This window comes from Apteryx rowi, unplaced genomic scaffold (assembly GCF_003343035.1).
Source record: "Apteryx rowi isolate R43461 unplaced genomic scaffold, aptRow1 scaffold_398, whole genome shotgun sequence".
Lineage (NCBI taxonomy): Eukaryota > Metazoa > Chordata > Aves > Apterygiformes > Apterygidae > Apteryx > Apteryx rowi.
This window is the reverse complement of record NW_020450507.1, coordinates 550,578-570,850: the sequence shown is the minus strand read 5'-3', so window position 1 is coordinate 570,850 and position 20,273 is coordinate 550,578.

Below are 20,273 nucleotides of genomic sequence, written 5' to 3'. Positions count from 1 at the left end.
CCTGTCATGGGGAGCTTAAGTGACATTTCAGCCCAAATGCTGGTTCAGTAGGCTTATGAATTAATGATGCCGTTATAAATAATAGGAATGCTCATTTTAAATATCTTTTATCTTTGCTTTAAATTTAACTTTTTACTTGGTAGAAGAAGAAATGCATTGACACAAACCGTTTATGTGACTGCAGAATATACAAATGGACATAAAAGGAAACTCTGACTAATAAATCAAGAAAAGTGTTTGGTTATTGATTTCTTGCTAGTAGTATTTTTATTTTTTTAAGGAACAAAGAAGGTCTTTCATATTTTTATCTGTTGTTAAGATTTTTAATACATAATTTCCTTTTCCAAAAAACATTATATGAATATTATTCTTTTTTCTCAGTTTTGATTCCTGGAGAAGAAATTCTTTGCTTGCCTGAACTTTATTGTTAAGGTATCTTCCACTGGTAGATTAAAACTGTTTCAGTTTTTTCAACTTTACTGGAACAATTAGATATTAGAATAGTGTGCATTTCTATTTTTGTTCTTCCTCTTTGGAACTGTTAAAGGTTTTATCTTTATTACATACCTCTGGGCTTGCTCCAAGGCCTACAGTAACCAATTGAAAGATTCTCTGTCACATAGAATTTTTTCATGCTGTGAATTGATGCTTCAAGCTTGGAAAATCATGTGGCTGAAACATGCTCAGCAGATTCTTGAGTACCTTTAAAAACAAAATAAAACCTTAACAGTCTAGGTCTACTTTATAAATAGTGCTGAACATACTAGATCGGAAATTCATTTTACAGTGAGCCCATTAAGAACCTGATATATTAAAAGACAGTAATAAATTCACTTTACTGTTGTGCCCAGTTCCTTTACTCTGCTCATTGTTTTTTAGCTAATTTAATTCTTTTCCTGGCACTGTTTTGTTTTTGTTGTTGTTGTTGTTGTTGGTTGTGGTGGTGGTTGGTTGGTTGGTTTATTGACATCCTACCTTTCTTTTCCCATTACACCTAGAACACACCAAATATTCTTATCGGCCTCTAGTCAAAGTGTGTTAGGCCGCTGATAAAACACTCGGACTTTACCATTTGGCTATTCTTCCATAGTTTTCAGAGTGAACAGTTTCTTTTTGTCATTTAACACTACTCTTCAGCATATTTGCTCTTTGGGACCTGATTCATAAAAGTGTTAAACATCATATACACAACTTTTCCACACAAATTGTTGAATGGACTATTTCCAAGCACTCTAAAAAAGTTTAAGATTCATGTATCTTTTTGTATAAGCACTATGATATTGTATAAGTACTAGTATTTTCTTTTGCAGTCACCGAGGGAAAGATATTACAAAATTGAAAGTTAGTACTCCTAAACTGTAAACTTGCTAGAGCCAGTATTTTATTTCTTGTACAAAAATGTCTAATACAATAGTGCCCTCATACCTTACTGGGGATGGTAATTGCTTTCACTTTAGAAGTAACTAGTAGATGTGGACTTAAAAGTTTATTACAAACATGTAATCTTACATCAAGGGTTATAAAGAAAAAAATTTGATCAAGGCCTTTTTGTTCTTGTATCTATCATGAATTATATGTGTTCTTTTCTCATCGTTTTATTGCACCAAAATAAAAAAAAAATCATACTAAGAAGTATTTTTAAGATCTGCAAGTCTCTTCTCATGAAGATATACTTGTATAGTATAGGCAATGACAAAATGTCCTGAAGTGATGTCATGAGGTATAGTTATACATTTACTTGCTAGTTTGAGGCCTAAAAAGGATGGCTTTCAGAGAAAAAAGGAAGATATAACATACAGAATATGACCTGTGTCCTACTCATTGATAAGCAAAGTAAACTTCCAAACCTGGTGCCTGAAATGTCATTAGTTACCTACAGACATCTCTGCAGAAAGAATGTGTATGTGTTACAGATCTGCGTCTCAGCACACCTGCTTTACTCTCTAGCAATGCAGCAGCTTGGAGCCCAGGACTAGGCTGAAAGGGATTCCTCAAAAAGCTGTTAAAAAGACCTCCTATATATTTGTCTTGGTGAATGGCATGGACCTTCCACATGCAGAGCCAAAGAGGTAAGATCTGTGCGGAAATGTCACCTATTACACAAAACATTTAAAGACACCAATGAAGGTGGGTTCTAGGGACCTGACAGTACACGGGTAACCAAAGGATTCACATCTAGCAGGAAGCTGTGTGACTAGTATCAGTATTCTCTTTGAAATCTTTTTAATGGAGTGCATTGTATTATACAGTGATATGAAAAAATAGCACAGAAAACACAGATCTTTTCAAAAGCATCATGAAAGCATATTTAGGTTATCATGTTAAAATTTTAAGGGGGATATTTATTTGTCCATTAATATGCAGGTACAACTCCCATTAACACTGAAGATAATTTCGGATGTGAGTTAACAGCAGAACAAGTTCCTGAAGAATCTTAAATTTTCAGAGGGAAATGAAAATTACCTAACACTCGACTCACAAGAAACAGTGGATTATGTCAAATATTGTTGATTCATTGTCTCTAATACCAATTAATCACTTTTTCATGGCAAACACAAAAGAATCTAAATGAACTGCTTTCTTAATGTAGTAATAACTTTTATTAACAATAAACAGTTGAGATTACTGGAGGATTTGTGCAGTAACAGGAGCAATAATTTGTAACAAATGAATGTGATCTACATTATTGCAGGATTTTGGCTCCAGAATTTAGCTTAGGTAGATTATAATGTTATTAAATTGTTACAAAAAATGCAAGAACCAGTTACAGATTTCACACATGGAATTTCACGCAATGCTGAAAAGGAGGACAAAGCTGAACAACAAGGAAATAAGCTGAGTGGCACAGCATATATGATTGTTTAATTTAGGATATTTAGTAATCTTTAATTTAAAAGGTGATTTGAAAACCTATTATTTTCTGATAATAAATATTAGAGATGATATGGAAGGAAACACTCAGGGTAAGGAGATACCATTTCTAATTCTATCACCAACTCATTAATGTTCTTGATAAATCTGTCTGAATTCCTTCCTTTCTACAGTACTTGTATACTGCTTGTGTACCAATGTAAGAACATTAAAAATATTCATTAACAATAGAACTGTCTGCTGCTATGAATAATTGAGTCACAGTAAAAGTGCTAAGTAATTCTTCTGGCCTGTTATTGCTTTTGTGCTGAGCATAATCCAGGTCTCCTGAGCTCTCCTGTTTTGTGGAGAAAATGTGCCTTAAATCCAGTTGAACCATAAAGGGTGTTTGGATTTGTTAAAACTTCAACTGTAACTTCAAATCACAGCTATGACAAAAGTTTTCATGTGAAGACTTATTGCGGGCATCAGAGACACATAACTGATGTTACTTACAGTAATAAATGTATATGTATGCTCACACACACACATATAATATGTAAATATATATAAAAACTCCATTGAAATGCTAATGCTACTCCCTGGATCTCTAGACCATCAGTGCTTAGTCATACTCACAGTTTGTCCTCACCATTTTTTCCCCAGGTCTCATTTTACTCTTTGCAAGAGTCATTAGGTCTTGCTCACCATTAGCCTTCATTCTTCTCCTTCGCTGGACACCAATTTCAGCATTAGAAAGGTGGTTTTCTAATAGATATTAGTCGGTTTCTCCATCCTCAAAGTGGTAATATTTCTCTATGTAGGCAGTAATTGATATTTCTAAGGGCTTCTCTGGTTCTGCATTAGAGGCTTTCCTCTGTATATATATATTTCATTCCCTTTTAATGGCTGAAAATTCAGCTTAATACTCCATTTTGAATGATGTTTAGCTGTCTATTTTTCTTCATCTGAAAGATGTATATCTCACACCCATAAGGAACAAAAGGTCTCTTTGTATAGCTCTAAAGCTGTTCTTAACTGGAGTTTAGGGTTAAAAACTATCTACTGGGGGATCTAATGTGTTTTTCTACTCTGCACAACTCAATTTTCTCCCTCAGCCAGTTTCTGTTAATTCAGTCATTTTGTTTGTAAAAAAAAAAAACAAAAAAACAAAAAAACAAACCACTTTAAGCCTGCCAGAGCCTGAAGTATTTAAAATTTTATAGACTGAATCAACAGCTAAAATGAAATAGATTCTTTCACATATTTACATGAAAACATATTCTCCAAGAGAAGCTCCCAACAAATAAATTAGGCAATACATTCTGTATTAGTTCAAATGTTTATGCAGCTCCAGGTGTCACTTCAGACAAGGCATGCTGAAATAATCCAGGCTGGAGTGACGGAAACTGGACTAAACTCTGTAGAGAACATAGCCAGGAAGAAAAATATCCACAGCTTCTTGGCCAAATACAGATGAAGCTAATTTTCTTGATGCTGCCATCTGCATGATTGGGGCATACAAGATTCATAACTTGTGGAAAATTAGGGTTCTTCTCAGTCCCTGACAAAAGGAGAAAAAATGTATGGAAGAACACTTGTGTGAGGCTTTTATTCTGCAATGTGCTGCATGTATTCCTTTGTAAGGCATCACTGCAGAAATAAAGTGATTGCCAGCTTTAATACTGGACTTGCAGAAGTCTCAGAAAGCTGAGGTCTCCAAATCCTTCTAAAGAGGGATCAGGCTGGCTGAGTTTAGGGTAGCTTTGGTCATTAATGTGTAGGAACATTTCAGGTGCTTTCATAGTTTGTATGCTTTAGTCCTAATTATTATGCAAAAACTGGGTGGCTGGGTTTGGGTGTTCACATCTCCTGCTAAATTGTTCAATATTTTGGAAAGCTATCAGTGACCCCCCCCCCAAAATGCATGTACCCTTGTCTCTGTAGCACTAGAAATCTGGATGTTTATGCAGATTACTGGATAGAAAAATGATCCAGCTTTAAGAACTGATCTAGTCAGAAGGTGATGAGAAAAACAGAAGTTTCCCAAATGGCAATTACTCTTTTGTGAAAAGCCAGCCAGTCCATACCTGTGTAATTCCACATATTCCAGCTCAGTCTTGCATGACTTGTTCACTCCTGCTTTGTTTCTGAAAGGGAGGAGGCAGTTTTGCAGACTAAAACCATAGCTTCCAGCCTATTGGGACCAATCAGCTAATTTATGTTGTAAATGTTGTAAGGCACTGAATTAAATACCTACTACCCTAGCAAGCACTTGCAGTATATGCTGTCAAAGAGGCCCTTTTAGCCTTTCAGGCATTTAATTACTACTGCTAGTCCTTAAGAGAGTTTTATCCTGAGAGATTTTGATTATTTTCCATAAGGAGCCTTCCTGAGATTGATAACTGATCCTTCCTAACAAATGCTCAGCTTCCTGCAGGTGGGARACTAAGGCTTCCAGAGCATGGAAACTTATGCAGTTAACATAAGACAACACATTCCCACCAGAATGCAGTCATACTACTCCTGAAGCTATTTGTAACTTCCTGCTTTCCTATTTTATTTAATTTAAAACAATGTTTTTTGAAATGTGCAGCTCTCATTAATTCCTGGTAGAATCAGCAGATGACAGGAAAGCACTCTGGATGACTTTATTCCAAGGAAATTCTTTAAATCAAAGTTGAAAATAAGTATAAAGAGAACCAAAGGCAACTGTCACCAGGGATGAAAGAAGCCAAATGGACTAGATGCTTTTTTTAAGCCAATATTCCAATTTTAAGTTAGTGCAAGTCCACTGAATTAGCAATCAGACCATCTTAAAATCAATGCATTGAATTGGAAAGTTAAGCTCAGAAATGTAACCTAGATGGAAAAACTGACACATTCAACTTCTGCTAAAATTTTACTTTGATAAATATACACTAGCATGCTCCTGGATATTAGTTAGTTAGGATCAGTATTAGAAAAGGGCTTGGGTGATTGAATTCTCCAAAATCAAAAGATATGATCTTAAAAATTCCTCCTCAGCTGCCACCATGTTATATGAAAATGACTAAACCCCATTGACACCTTGCTTTTTTACATTAATAGACCCACAGATCAGTTTTTGCACATGCTCAGAAACATTTCACATGTGGAAGTGCAGAACAACTCCATGCTGATCTCACATCTTAATAATATTTGCAGACTAGATCTTCCTCTGCTTGTTTTCCTAAAGGACAAGTTGTACCAGTAGCTTTGAGACTATTCTTAACATTTCCTGGCACAGCCTCTGTATAGAATTCAATGGTGGATATTTTATTTTAAAATACTCAGTGTTCAAAGTTCAAGTCCCTTTTCCCAGATAGCTCAATAATCTTATATCTTTCAAAAGCAAAGAAAAAGCTGCTTACGTACAAATTGGTAATATCCAGGAGTAGTATATTTCTACAATACCATAGCTATAAAAATGTAAAAATTTTAAAAAGTTAGGAGTCCAAAGGGTTTCTGCATATGTGGAAAAAAAACATGCCCAGACAATTTTTTTTCTGCCTCTCTGCTGACATGAAAATGGAGGCAGTGATACAATACAGTGTGGAGGGCCATGACAGGGTTAAACTGGTGGAAAGCTGCAAGTAGCAAGCAACAGGAGCCTCAGACAAACGTACCCAAGGACACTGGTGCAGCTGGGAATGATACATCCTGAGAAAGTACARATAAACTAGCAGAAGCCAGYGGGAACCAAGGTTAAGGGCAAGACAGCTTTTCTAAACAAGCAGCAAGGTACAAGGCATGACCGCTGCGTGCGTGATCGGTGCCATGATTGGCTACCTGTGACATAATCTGTATGATGACTGGCCTAGCAAAGTGTGTCTGTGAAACCGCTGAAGCAGCTAACTTTTTAAATATGCTCAAAAATAAACAATAAAGGTCTCAGGACGCAAACCCTCCTGAGTCCGTGCCATTCATCTGCCACAATACAGTGCAACTTTGGCATCAGCTCCAAGAAACCACTGGCATTCTGTGCAGAAGTCTGCGATGGTGTTAAACCCAGTTACCCTGCCAAGTCCTTTTTCGTTCTAGTTTCATCCTGATTGATCTTATTTTGTTAGCAAGCACCTAGGATTGTAAAGACTGCAATTTCTATTAAATTACATTATCCACATTTCTTTAAGCTCCCTTCAGTCTCCACACATACGCTTGTGCATGTGTGCCAATGAAGATCATTCAGTTAAGTAAACAACTTATTTTGTGTCACCATTGTTTTTCCCGCTTCACACATAAAAGCACAAATCTGATGTTGTGATTTGTAACTTGCAATTTGCTCATTTTTATTAATTTACTGGACTCATATAATATTTTATGAGCTGAATTGCTTATTATGTGGCAATTTCTGTAATGTCACATCAAAATTTCAATGCCATCTTTTCTTAGATAGCACAAGTTTTTTTTTCTGAGAAGTCTTTCTTCTACCAGACCGTCAGCTCACTTGAAACATTGCTACAGAATAATTAAAATTCAAAATTCTCTTTCTTTTATGTAGTCTTCATGTCTCTTTCACTCATTTTTTCAATCAGTTCTCTTTTCCTTGAACACTATCATCTAACAACATCCCTGAAATACTAAAGCAACATCTCAGGTGGAGGTGGGGGAGCAGTGCAGAACATATTCTGTAAACATCTGAGTTTTTAAATTATTTACTCTGACTCTGTTCAGGCCTTTCCTTTCCCATGAACTTTCTTACAGATAAACTTCAATGAAATAATGTTTGTCAAAAGAACAAGTTGTTAGCAACACTGCAAAGCCATTTCAAAACTGCAGTTTTAAGGATTTGAATTAGAAACCTGACACTAAAAGTTAACATATGCAGTCAAGGAATTGAAGCACATCATGTGACAGTGTGAGAACAGCTCCAATTTCATATASAGAGGTTATATGCGGAACATACACAGGTCATGAGTTATCTATTGGAATTATTGATTAATAATGTTGAATATGAGAGAAATATACTGAATAAAGTATGTAATAGAAATTTTCATTTAGTACTTATTTGAGCAAATGTGCCACCAGTCTTGAGCTCTCTTCCTGTCATCTCCTTTGAGAAATTTGTTGCTGAAACTTCAGTACAGTCAAAAGTAGACAGGAGACTTGTGCCAAGAAGTTACAGTCAAGAGAACCTCTGTTTTTTTTTCTTTTTTTTCATCTGTGTAGCATGCACAAAATTAGTAAATTTCTTTTTGTGAGAATATGGTTGAAAAGGTACAGACAGAAGGAAAAAATGCGGATGTAAGGCCATGAATGAAGAGACCTGTGAATAATCTTTATTGTTGCTTTGCAGCAGAAGTGGCAAATAAAATGCAAAACTATGTAACAAATTGCACAAAATGAAGCCTGCCTGCCCAAATAGTTCTGAGTCCACAGACTAATGATACTACCAGCGTTGTGCAGCGGCATCATTCCCTGTTGTCCCCTATTCAACCTGTTCAGGAGTGCTTGGGTACAACGTTACTCTGAGGACTGCGGAATCCTTCTGGACCAAAAGTAAGTTTGTCTTGCTGCTGTTGTAGGTTTTGGAACACAGAACATAGTTTGACATTAGTAAATTTTTACAGATTTGCAGAAAAATGCTATTTGAGTATCTGGAGTTGCCTTTCACAATATTAGCGTGTCTTCTTATTAGCCATAATGGATTCTTTTTTGAGAACTGCTGCTTCCCAGCCAATAAAACTATGAAAATATTCTAAAAGCAGCGCTAAAAGACACAGTTTTTCACAGGCAAATATAGCTATTGTTTATTTTTTCAACATCAAGGTCAAAATAGAGGAGACCTCTATTGTCAAATATTTTCAATGTTTTGCAAAGCTGATCTAGATTTTAAACCTACAATAAATATTTTCTCAGTGCTGATTTCTTAACTGGGCTATTCACGGATGGCACATCTCTCAGGGTTCAGAATTCACAGCTGACTTCTGCTTTCATTTCCTTCCTCCATCCCTGATTGAAAATACAGTGACAAAAGGAGGCTGATGAAAATCCTTATGAATGGTTTTAGATACAAAATTTCACTCTTAAAAGGAAATTGTTTAACATGTCTTACTCAATTATCTGGTGATGAAGCAGTCAAACTAATATTCTGAGTACAGTTTGTAAGTGATGATTCAAGTAATTAAAAAGAAATAAAAAAATAATATTTGTTTTTCCACCATGAATTTTGTCTTCTCATTTAAAACCTTTTTTTTTCTCCTACTAGTCCCACATGTATTGTGCCTTCTAATGCCTACACACTTAAATTCACTGACTCATCGATCACTAAATGGGCAGGGCAGCTCTGGGAAAGAAAGGGAAATACAAACCTCAAAGTCCAGTGTGGTACAGTTGGTCACTTAAGATCAAATGATTTTGAGTAATGTTCGCTCCATTCTGATGCCAATACACAGGAAAGTATAATATAAAATATAACACCGTACTAATCCATAGATTTCTGAATGAACATTCTTATTATGCTATTGATTCTAGCAGTATTTTTGCATTAGAGGAATTGTTCTCCACTATTTCTTGAGATAGTATTTACACGCAGCCACGTACATTCATAGAACTGTGCAAAACCATTTAGGACAAGAGCCCTGCTTAGCCTGCTCAGCTGTTGTGAGGGAAAAAAGTCTGGTTTCAAGATAAGGCAATGTGATAATATTCTTTCAGTTGATTAATAATAAAATGTGAAGAATAATCTTAAATATTTAAAAACTCTGTTTCATTAGCTTTGCTGAAATTCATGCTGAGAAATTATTTAAGAATGGATGTATTGGAAGCTTGGAGCAAAAGCTGACAGGATGCTGTCCTAATGACCACCCACAGGAGGTTAGTGGCAGGTTAATCTCTGAGAGTTACTTTATCACATCTGATGCTGCAACTAAAGRTCTGTAGTCACTAGGTGGTAATATGAGTAGCTCTTCTCTGTGTGTGCATCAGATACAAGCCAAGGACATGGAGCTGATGTTAACAAAGGAAGATGAAGCACACTTCCATTACAAAATATCTTCAGAGTTATAGTAAAGATCCTTTATTTAATCTATCTTATTTTCTCTCCTTACTTTTCAAAAATAATGAATACTAGTCAGATATAGGTGTCCAGAAGCTATTAATCTGTTTTGACGTGTCAATATCAGCCTTGCTGGGAAGAAACTCTATCATCATATGCAAATAAATATAATTAGCTTTTTTCCAATTGTGTTTGCCATTATTCCTTTTAAGCTCTGTTTCTTCTAATTTAATGTTGCTTGAGTGCATGCTATTTCCTTGTCTGAAAAAAAAAATTGCAATTAGTGTATCTAAATGGCAATATGTCATTCCATTGCCTGAGAATGATAAATACACTGTTGCTAGGAAACAGTTTCCAAAGACAAAATTTTCAAAGGACAGCATTTATGTAGACAAAAAAAAGTCCCAAATAATCACAAAGCAATGCAGAGGCCTAAACAAAAGCCCCCTCACGGGACTGTGAGAAGGGGAAGGAAGGTGAAAATCTATAGACAGAGACAGCAAGTTAGCTGCCTACTTCAGTAGACAAACATTTTAATACACAGCCTTCTTTTTTAAGGTATTCCTACACTGTACATATCTTTTCAAGACTATAATTAAAAGTAGTACTTCAAGTTTAATTGTGGTCCCAACTTTTCAGACATAGGATCTGATCTTCAGAAACATTTACCATGTGAATAAATACATGTTAGTCCAGAACAGGACACGGTATGATCCTTTCTGCCAAGTAATATTTCGCATCTTTAGGGATAACTGATGTACTGAAAAAGAAAGGTATTTATTTAGTTAATGGACAAGCCTTCTATGGAGGTCTCAGTAACATGTGCCATCGTGGCAGCCTCAATAAGAACTGCATAATGTGAAAGCTGGGCTGCAATGTTCAGGCACCAGAAATGTTTCTGCATGGCACRGCTGCTAAACATGCAACCTTCTTCTCTCCTAATGTATATTTTGAATGGTCTGAGAAGACCAAAGGCAAAAAAGCATTAACTTGCACCTCTGCAGAATATGCTATCTAGACTTACTCTTTGGGGCCAACTCTCCTCACCATTAGAAAATTCAGCATTATGCCTCTGATCCTAAAGGCCTGCATGTCCAGTCTGGGATTTCCCCCAAGTGTGGGCTCATCAGTTCTTTTATTTCCCAGGGGAAAACTTGGTGACACACTCCTCTGACATCCAGCTCAGGACCTCTGTGTTGAGCAGGGAAGAACAGTTCCCTCTTTTCCCTCTCTTTCTTTTGCAGTACTCCTTGTACAGACTTTCCCTGCTGCCAGGCCTTTTCTCTGAGACACTTCCTATAATTACCTCTAGGCTGTATTTCAGAAACATCCTTAGAAAAGCCCAAACCTGCTCCATCTGCTGCCCTTGTTTTACTTCAGTGACCATCTTTTCAGCAGCTGTTTTCTGATTAGCAGTTCAGGCACAGCCATTGCAGGTAAATAGACCCTCAAACACCTGTAAGGGCAGTGACCAGGAGAGGACACACTCTTCATCAAACCCATGGGAACTCTAAGGAGAAAAAGCAATTTTATTGTAGAAAAAGAGACTGTCTGCAAGTTCAGAAGCCAACTCATATGTAGCTATTGGCAGTAAAAAACCCTAATCCTTGACTGAGATTCCCAAGTAATCTAAATAAATGACTGCTATCAGCCTGGCTGTTATTCTGCTTCCTCTGATGGCATCATTTCCTAACATCCAGGTAAGATATTCTAGTCTGTCCTCCAAAATTCCCTTTTTGCTTTATAAGAGGCAGTTGTTTTCACAAGATAACTATTTCACAGAGGTGGTGAAAATCTATTTCACCACCAGCAAATGGAATGAGAGGCAGGTTACAAAGCCAGAGTTCAAGGGATGCCTCCTTGAATAAGAAGAAGACTACTGAGAGATTCCAGCAATGCAGGTATATGAGACAAGGTATCTATGAAATGATCATTCCTTTTCCACAAAAGGGGTGGAAACTCCAGAGCTCAAGCATGTTTTGATCCTTTCAACAGAAATTAGTTTGCATTTTTCAAAATGTCAGGCTTAGATTGTTTCCTTGGGATAGACCAACAAACTTCTGTTATGATTGGGAGAATATAATATTTCCATTGCACATTATAAAATAAGAAGAGCAAAAATTATGTAGACAGAGAAAAAGTATATACTGTAGCAACTAATATATAAAATTTTACAGAAACTTAATCAAATTCGGGATTTCCTTTGTATCAGCCACTTCACAGTTTTTAGGCTAAGGGAAGCCTCTGTTTCTGAAGAAACAATAAAAACGTGAGCCTGCCCTGATAAGGAATATGGAATTCATCAGCATAATAAATTAAAGCACAGTCCAAGTTTTTTTGCAATCTTCCTATTAGTCACTCATGTAAGAATGTGTTTAAGTACTATTGCAACATATTCTGGGTATATAGAGATAGGAGATCTCTAATATATAATCTTAGCGGCAAATTTTACTGATTTTAAAGACTTTTAAGGTCTTTCTTACAATGTAGAATAGGTAATGATCACTCATACTGGGACTGCATTTATGTCTGTAATATGCACTGCCATTAAAATAAGCAGGGCAGGGTAACCAAAATGCAATGCATTTAAATATATCAGACCATCATAACAACTTCCAATTTATTCCTTTGGGTTTTATTCTGAAAACCAATGGCTAGATCAAAAAAGCTCTTAGGTATCCAAGCCTACAAGAGTAATCCCAAAATGCCACCCATCAGTAGCTGTTTAGGGAGGGAGATTATTAAAATTAATGTCTGAAAGTTCTGCTTTTAGGTCCCTGCAGTTTTACAGCCCCAGGAATGGCTGAACCTGAGCTGTCAGGTATCACATAAGCTTCATCAGGACATTGAATCTACATAGAGCAGAGTCTAAATCCTCTGGGGTCTCCAGCCTGGTGGGCATAGCAACTGGGCAGGCAAATCCAAACTCAGTGCACCTGCACTGCACCAGCCAATGCCATGTGATAAAAGCATTAGTATCGCACTGTGTGTCAAAATAAAAAATACCCTAGCAGTCCAAATTTATATTCTGGATCATCATTAATTGACTGGGTTTTTACCCTTTAAAATACAACTTCGAAAAATTTCAGCAAGACTTACAGCTTTCCTACAGTTGTGATGAACTGAAATTTGTGAGTGCTTAGAATCACAGTCTAGTTCATTTGGAAGGGACCTCTGGTGATCATCAAATCCATACTCCTGGTAAAAGTAAGGCTACCTTCAAAGTTAGAGCAGGTTGCTCAGTGCTTTGTCCAGTTGACTTTTGAAAAACTCCAGAGGTGGAGAGCCCAAAACTTTGCTTAGTAACTTGTTTCAGTGCTTAATCACTCTTATTTTGACTTTTTTCCCCCTTACATTCCATCAGAGTTTCACTTGCTGCGAATTGTGACCGTTGCATATGGCATGTTGATGTGATGTGACACATATAACAAACTCATACTTTGAAATTGTATTTGTTGTGGGCATTGGATTGGATGGGTTTGTAGTCAAAGGGATTTATAATGTTTCCCCCTTATACACAACTTTTGTATATGTAAAACAGAAAAATTACAGTAAAGCTGAGTATTGAACTTCCAAGTGATTTGGCTCTGAGACGACCTTGTTTAAATAACCTTTCTCTAATAGGCTTGGATTAGTTTTAGTAGCTTTACTGGAAAAGAATCATTATGTAGCTGGTGCCAATAGAAATATAAAACATGAGACAACTGAAGGTGAAATTAAAATTGCTGAAGAAATCATTCCTTACCCAGATTTCTGAAACAGAGATTTAGAATTTAAATAAAAGCTGATCCTGAACTGGAAGTACTTCTAAATATAGGCTGGATGGTAAAAAACCTTTTTCAACAGGGAAAGAGGATGGAAAGTAACTACAGTGACAGAAACAGTTTCTATATGTTAACAATGACTGTTGGATTTGGAATTTTTAACAGAAAAATGCTGATATTTCTAGAGGTCTATAAAAGCACATACAAAATTGTATGTATAATTCTTGGCTGGCCCCCTCTAAGTGCAGAGGACTGGTTTTACTGGTGTGACTTGTTTACAGAAGTTGGCAAATTATACTGAATTTGTTTATGTTAGCTGCTGCTAAGGGATTTCCATTTCCTTGAAGCCTTTAAACATTTGGAAGATCATATTGGCAGAGATAGATCCCTAAWTTCAAATTGAATTGCCAACATTCAGTAGCAGTTTGTGAATACACCACCAAGTTCTCCAAGCTTTTGTGGTAAAAGCTATAGCAATCAAAATGTAAGTCAGTGAATTGTTTTCCTACAAATTGTGTTTGAAGAGAGAGCCCTCCCACTAGCCTTGAATTTCAAGGCAGAACCTGTCAATAACTTTGCCATAAGGTTGTACATCTAAGGTTGTATAAAAGAGTATGGGCTCAAATGTAATGCCAGGCCTGTCCTTAAAATACACTGCAGATATACTCATGGATTGTCTTTGATGACAAATCCCAGAAAAGGTTTCTGGTACAATACTAAGAGACACTGTCACTTGTTTCTGAAATTAATAAACCTGTCTAAATATTTTAGTTGAAAAATTTCTCTGTTTCAGCCAGTTAGGAGGTATGTTATGCATTCAAAATATTTTCACTAGTCTCTAAAGTTCATCAAGACACAAAAAGAGAACTTTTGACTAGTGTAGGATTGTCTTGTGACATTGCTCTAGAGAAATTAATTGATTACCTCTCTTTGCCCTCTCTCTTGTGTGCRTGTGAGTGTTTATGCATACATACATGTGTATATATATATATTATATATATATTTTATATATATACACGCACACACACATATATATGTATATAATGTTTTCATTTTTAGTGTCATCAAGTGTCTTTGGAGGAGCCTGGACAAAAGTTTTAGAAACTTCTACCATCACATATTGCAAAGAAGATTTATAACAATGGACACGTTCTTCTAATTTTTTGCTGAGGGGGATCCCTTTCTTTTACAGTGAGCTTGCATTACCTACTCATACCTCATATGTGCTTTCACATATTCTTGTGCAGTAAAATAATAAATGAAAATGATTACTTTCTGATTATTTTCTACTCTGTAATCAATGACATGATCTGCCTTTTAATTTTCTAATGTTTCTCATTGATCAAAAAGAAACAGCCCTGTGTGAGGCTTGATAAGGATAAAATTATTTAGATTTGACAAGATTTGGGTGGAAAGAGGAAAGACTTTTGAAAGCTATTCTGCAATTAGGCCATTAAATGGCAGATGAAATTCAACATAGAGAAATGTAAAGTATTGCATATCAGAGGGATCAATTTAAAAACTTTTCACATACAGAAAAAGTCTTAAGAAGGACAATAAAAAATATTAAAATCAAGAAGATGAAGAACTTCCCTACAAGGAAAGATTAAAAGGAGAGAGACTAATTAGTTCTTTCTTTATTTTATTTTATTTTATTTTATTTTATTTTATTTTTTAAGAGTGTCAAAGGTGCTATGGTAAAGATATATATTAAATTAGAAAGTCTAAAAAGAAGGATAGTCAGGTGCCCTTCCCATAATACAAATGAGGTAAAGTATTCATGGACGGTAAGGGTAATATTTGAAATGGTTCAAGGGAATATTTTTTGTATAAGTGCAATTAACCTGCAAAAATCGTTGTGGTAGATATCATTCTTCCCTATCGTTTAGGATATTAACTTCTCACTTCCCTTGGCAAGTAAAAATAATTGCTCCCAAGATATACGGTATTACTATGCATTATACTTTCCTCTGAAACATTAGTTATAGTATATTCTCAGAGACACAGTATTGAACGAGCTATATGCTATTCAGCCCTTCTAGTAGAGCAAAGGCTCTGCCTGTACAATTAGCTGAGGACCCCAGAATGAGAGCAGAATAAATTCCTAGTTTTCATGATGGTAGAGTGAGAAATAAGGCTCAGATTGCACAGCATTTCCCTGCAGTGGTACTTATTCTCCCAAAATAGTCTCTTAAATATTCCATCCTGCAAAGTGTTGCATACTCTGACTCATATCCAGCAGGATACTTCAACATATACTTAACTTCATACATTTATGCTGTTTTATTTCCTGCACAAGTGTTACCACTTGGATCTGGAAGTAACTCCAGAAGAGGAGAAAAAAAAAGAGTGGCAGAACATATCCATTCACCTGAGGGAGAACAGAGTGAACACAGGCCATTCCCCTAGCGACATGACACAGAAGAAAACAGGATTACTACCTTCTTGACTTGTTCCACATATCCAGCTCATATAGAAAGGTAAAACTGCGTAAGCAGGCCTTACCCAAGAAGATGCAGGATGAATGATGTTCCTTGCTTCCCGATGGAGCTTGGGAAAGCTGATCAGTCTTCTTTGTAGTCAGAGCCACTTCTCTGTGTTTTACATGCATCTGCTCCATCTCTTTATTCTAATAAAAATGTTAAATTAGCATCTTCCCTCTCTGCTGTAGCATGGGATTTATATAACCTTACTTGACTGTTATACAGCTGTTTTCACCAGTGTGTCTCAAAGTGCTTTCACAAAGATTGCATGATTGATTACATAGATTTTTTTTTTTTTACAGTTCCAGTTGTCTTACTCCAGAAACAAAGYACTAAAATGTATTTCTTCTTATCAAATAAGCAGAGTAAAATACAAGCCCAGGCATGCATTTTGAAGATATGATGAGTTTCATGCACATAAAATAATTTAGTAAAATAATCAGAAAGTTATTGATAAAGTGCTTTTAAAATAAAATCAGATTAGTCTTTTTATAATAGTTTATATTTTTACATTATTATTTTTTACATTATTATTTTTTACATTAGTTTTCAAACTATTTGGAAAGTCTCCTTTCTTGAAATGAAATGATACACATTTTTCAGAGTTTTTTTCCTTTAAAGACAAAACCTGAAAATTTGACATATAATAGAAGATTAGTTTCAATCTTAGTTCTGGTGTAACAAACTACTTACTTTAACGTGCATGAAAAACACTCATAAAAAGAGAGGGGAAAAGATTATGTAAATAAAAGCAGCAGGAATCTTGGGTAAGCTGTGATTTTACAAGCCTAGTTAAGCATGGTAGGGTGGTTATACACCCCAGGCAAGTATGGCTGACTGATTTTTATCTGCAAATTGTTATCGATTGTAAATGTTGGCTGCAGGTTGTTGTTAAAATCAAGAGTACTGTGCGTTCTATTTCGAGAACAGCGGTTGCATAATAAATCTGTTCTCCCATGAAAAGTATGCAATTAGTATTAATAACTTCATCACAAACAGTAAGAGCATGCTAAAAAGTTGCTAGAGACACTGGGCTGAAAAACACCATCAAAACAAAGATTGTGATATCATACAGGAAGAGCCCTCATACAAAGATTGTGATATCATACAGGATGACCTCAAAGCCTGGAAAAATAGCAAAAGAGCTTGGAGAAATGGCATAAATAGTGGCACATTATGCAAAGTACACGCAGGACTTTTTGATGAAGTGGGAACTCTCTAGAAACACAAATTCAAACATTTAAAGAGAAGGACCTAATTATGTTGGTCATACAGAATAAATACAGTCCACCAATACAAAGTGGCCATGCGTTAGGCAGATTAGGTTTTAGGAAGAGTTATTCACAATATAAAATAATGGTTATTCCCACTAAAGATAATAAACTATTAATGTTATAGTACCACAGGCTGGGCATACCACATGTTACAATTTTGCCTGCATATGTTGAGGAAATAAGCAGGTGCAGAGAGACTGCTAGGATGCTAAGTGACTGGAGAGCTTGATATGTGAGAGGAGGCAAAAAAGGCTTGATTTGTTCAGACTAGCAAAAGAAAATCTCATAGTGGGTATAACTGCTGTCTGTAAATTCAGCAGAGAAGTAAGCACACGGAAAGAAAAGAGCAAATATGAGAGAACATATCCAAAACATTTTTATCTGAAATATTAAAGGCATTCACTTTGACTGCATATACGTTTTATTAGATGGTTTTGTCTCTGAGGCTTTAGCTTTGTAGAAGATGAACAATTAAGCTGAGTTCAAGTTAATAATGAAAGATAAGTGATCAATAGTTTCTCTGGTTTGAGGAATGTCACATGGCGGAAAGGACTTTTGCAGACAACAGGGGAGACTGGGATTAGACGTAGACCACAGCAAAGTCTACATAAACAGGCCTAAGTCTTCTTTCTGCAGCAGTGCCACCCAGGTAACAGGGAGCTATAAGCATGACTTATAAACAGCTAGATAACAGACTAACGAGCAGGATTTCTTGCAGTAAATTAGAGGACATTGTGTGAGAATCTACATAAAATACTATGGTTTGGTATTATGTGAAATAGGATATGCTAATAATGCTAATTATATATAAAAATACTTAGCATAGAGTAATTAATTAGCTCAAAAAGTGCATAATAGATACGTACTACAAGATGACAAGCAATAAGAGAATGATACAATGTGTGAGGAACTAATTAAAAGTGTAAAAGGGAAGCTGTAGTTCAGATTTTTCTCATTTTAGCTTCTGGCCAGAGGGCCCACTATATGTTGCTTGGTCACCGGTGTGCTGGGTGTCTACCATACTGCTATGAATAAATGCGTGGGTGTATCAGATCAACTGTCAATGAAAGTTTAAAAAGCAGCGTGAGTCTAATTCCTGGAAAGTGAGGGGGTAGGAAAAACTTTGGAAAAGATAACTCTGAGCATCTCTGAGCAGTGAGTGATCATCTCTGCTCTGGTGCAGAGACAGACCCTGGGAAGAGCTGCAGGGCTTAGTGCCTGGGGAAGAGCGGGCTTGCACAGCAGGGTTGAAGGTGCAGTTCACTGCTTTATTCTGTGGTCAAGCAATAAAAGTTATTGCTTTTGCTGATTGCACCTACCACAAAGTGTGAGTGGAGGCTTAAGCAAAGCTGGGAGGGAAATAAGGACTTTGACCTAGTAAAAAAACACTTTTAAAGTCAGCAGACTACTGGTCAGAGCCAGCTCACAGTCATAACGTGGCTATCATAGACTAATATGGCTATCATGGACTGTGCTGTTATGATGGCTTTCCTTGACTGCATTTGGCATGTACACCCTTTTACAAATAGAAACATGCTTTTGTGAATAAGGGGCCCATGCACAAGTATTAACATGGTACTACAGCTAACAACCCTGGTCCTGTCTGCGAATCAGTCCCATGACTCTCCCGTGCCATTAAAAACTTATTATTGAAACCCAAGTGTTAGCTGTCCTTACTCAGCAACAAGCGATATTTTCACTGCCAGTGGACACTGCAGAAGACATGAGCACAAAAGTCCTTGGGTAAAATAAAAAAAAAAAGGATCACAGTATCTACAATGTGAACATTTAGAAAGCTTAATCCTCATATGAATTCTCTGAAACAATTAGGCAATTTTTGTATTCAAGTGAGGTGATTTCTTGCTTAAATTACCAGTGATCTGACTGACATGCATTTTAAACGAGGACATGCCTTCACTTTTCTGCCCAATATAATCAAAAATATATTGAAATTGTGCAAGCTGCACTATTCATTAAGAATTTGCAGACATAATACCCTGAAAAGCACTGCTGCTGTTTTGCTTTTGGCAATTGACATTACCATGGCAAAAAACATGCTGAGCAAATCGGCTGTCTACACAGCTGAAAGTAAAAGTGTGACTGAGGTTGAGAAAAGCAATTCCCTAAATTAAACTTCACCTGTAATGTAACTTCTTGAAATTATCTATAATAAAACACATTTTTGGTCAAAATACATCAGATAAACACTAGACCTGGCTAGAAACTTCTAAACAGAAGAAAGTCTCCATCAGAATAAATATTTCTATCATCATTCAAAACATTCTGTTAAAAAAAAAGAAAAGGGAATACAATTCAGTGATGTCATGGTGTATCCGAATAAAAATCTTCCTCCATTTTTTTGTTTGAATGAGTTAAATGACTTTTTTTCTTTGCTAGTAATTTTGCAAATTTTGATTTTTGCTCTTACTTAGAATTAAACCAAATTTCTAAAATCTGAACTCCTGTTAAAACTTTCATTTCATTTATGAAATATGTTCAAATGTAGTCTTTAATTATGAAATTTGATTTTAAAACTAAGTGACCATCAAGAACAGTGTAAATTAAAGACCAGGGAGAATTCCTCCTGAAAGTTGCAGATTTTGACAGGGTAAATGCAAAAAGATGCTCCAGTACATCACATCAAAGATGAAACCCACCTGCTCACATTCAGCCAATACTTTCTATGTTTTCTGCTCTTCCTGGCTCAGCAAAACTCCCTATTTTGTAACTTTTCTGTTTATGTTCTCTCTCTGGCTAWCAACACAGCTCTTCATTTATCTAAAACCTCTTTCCTATTGGTAGGTCATCAAGTCTCAGTTTGAATTTCCCTTTGAGCACTTTAGAAAATCTGTTTAATAGATTTGCCATTCATGATCAACTCTCT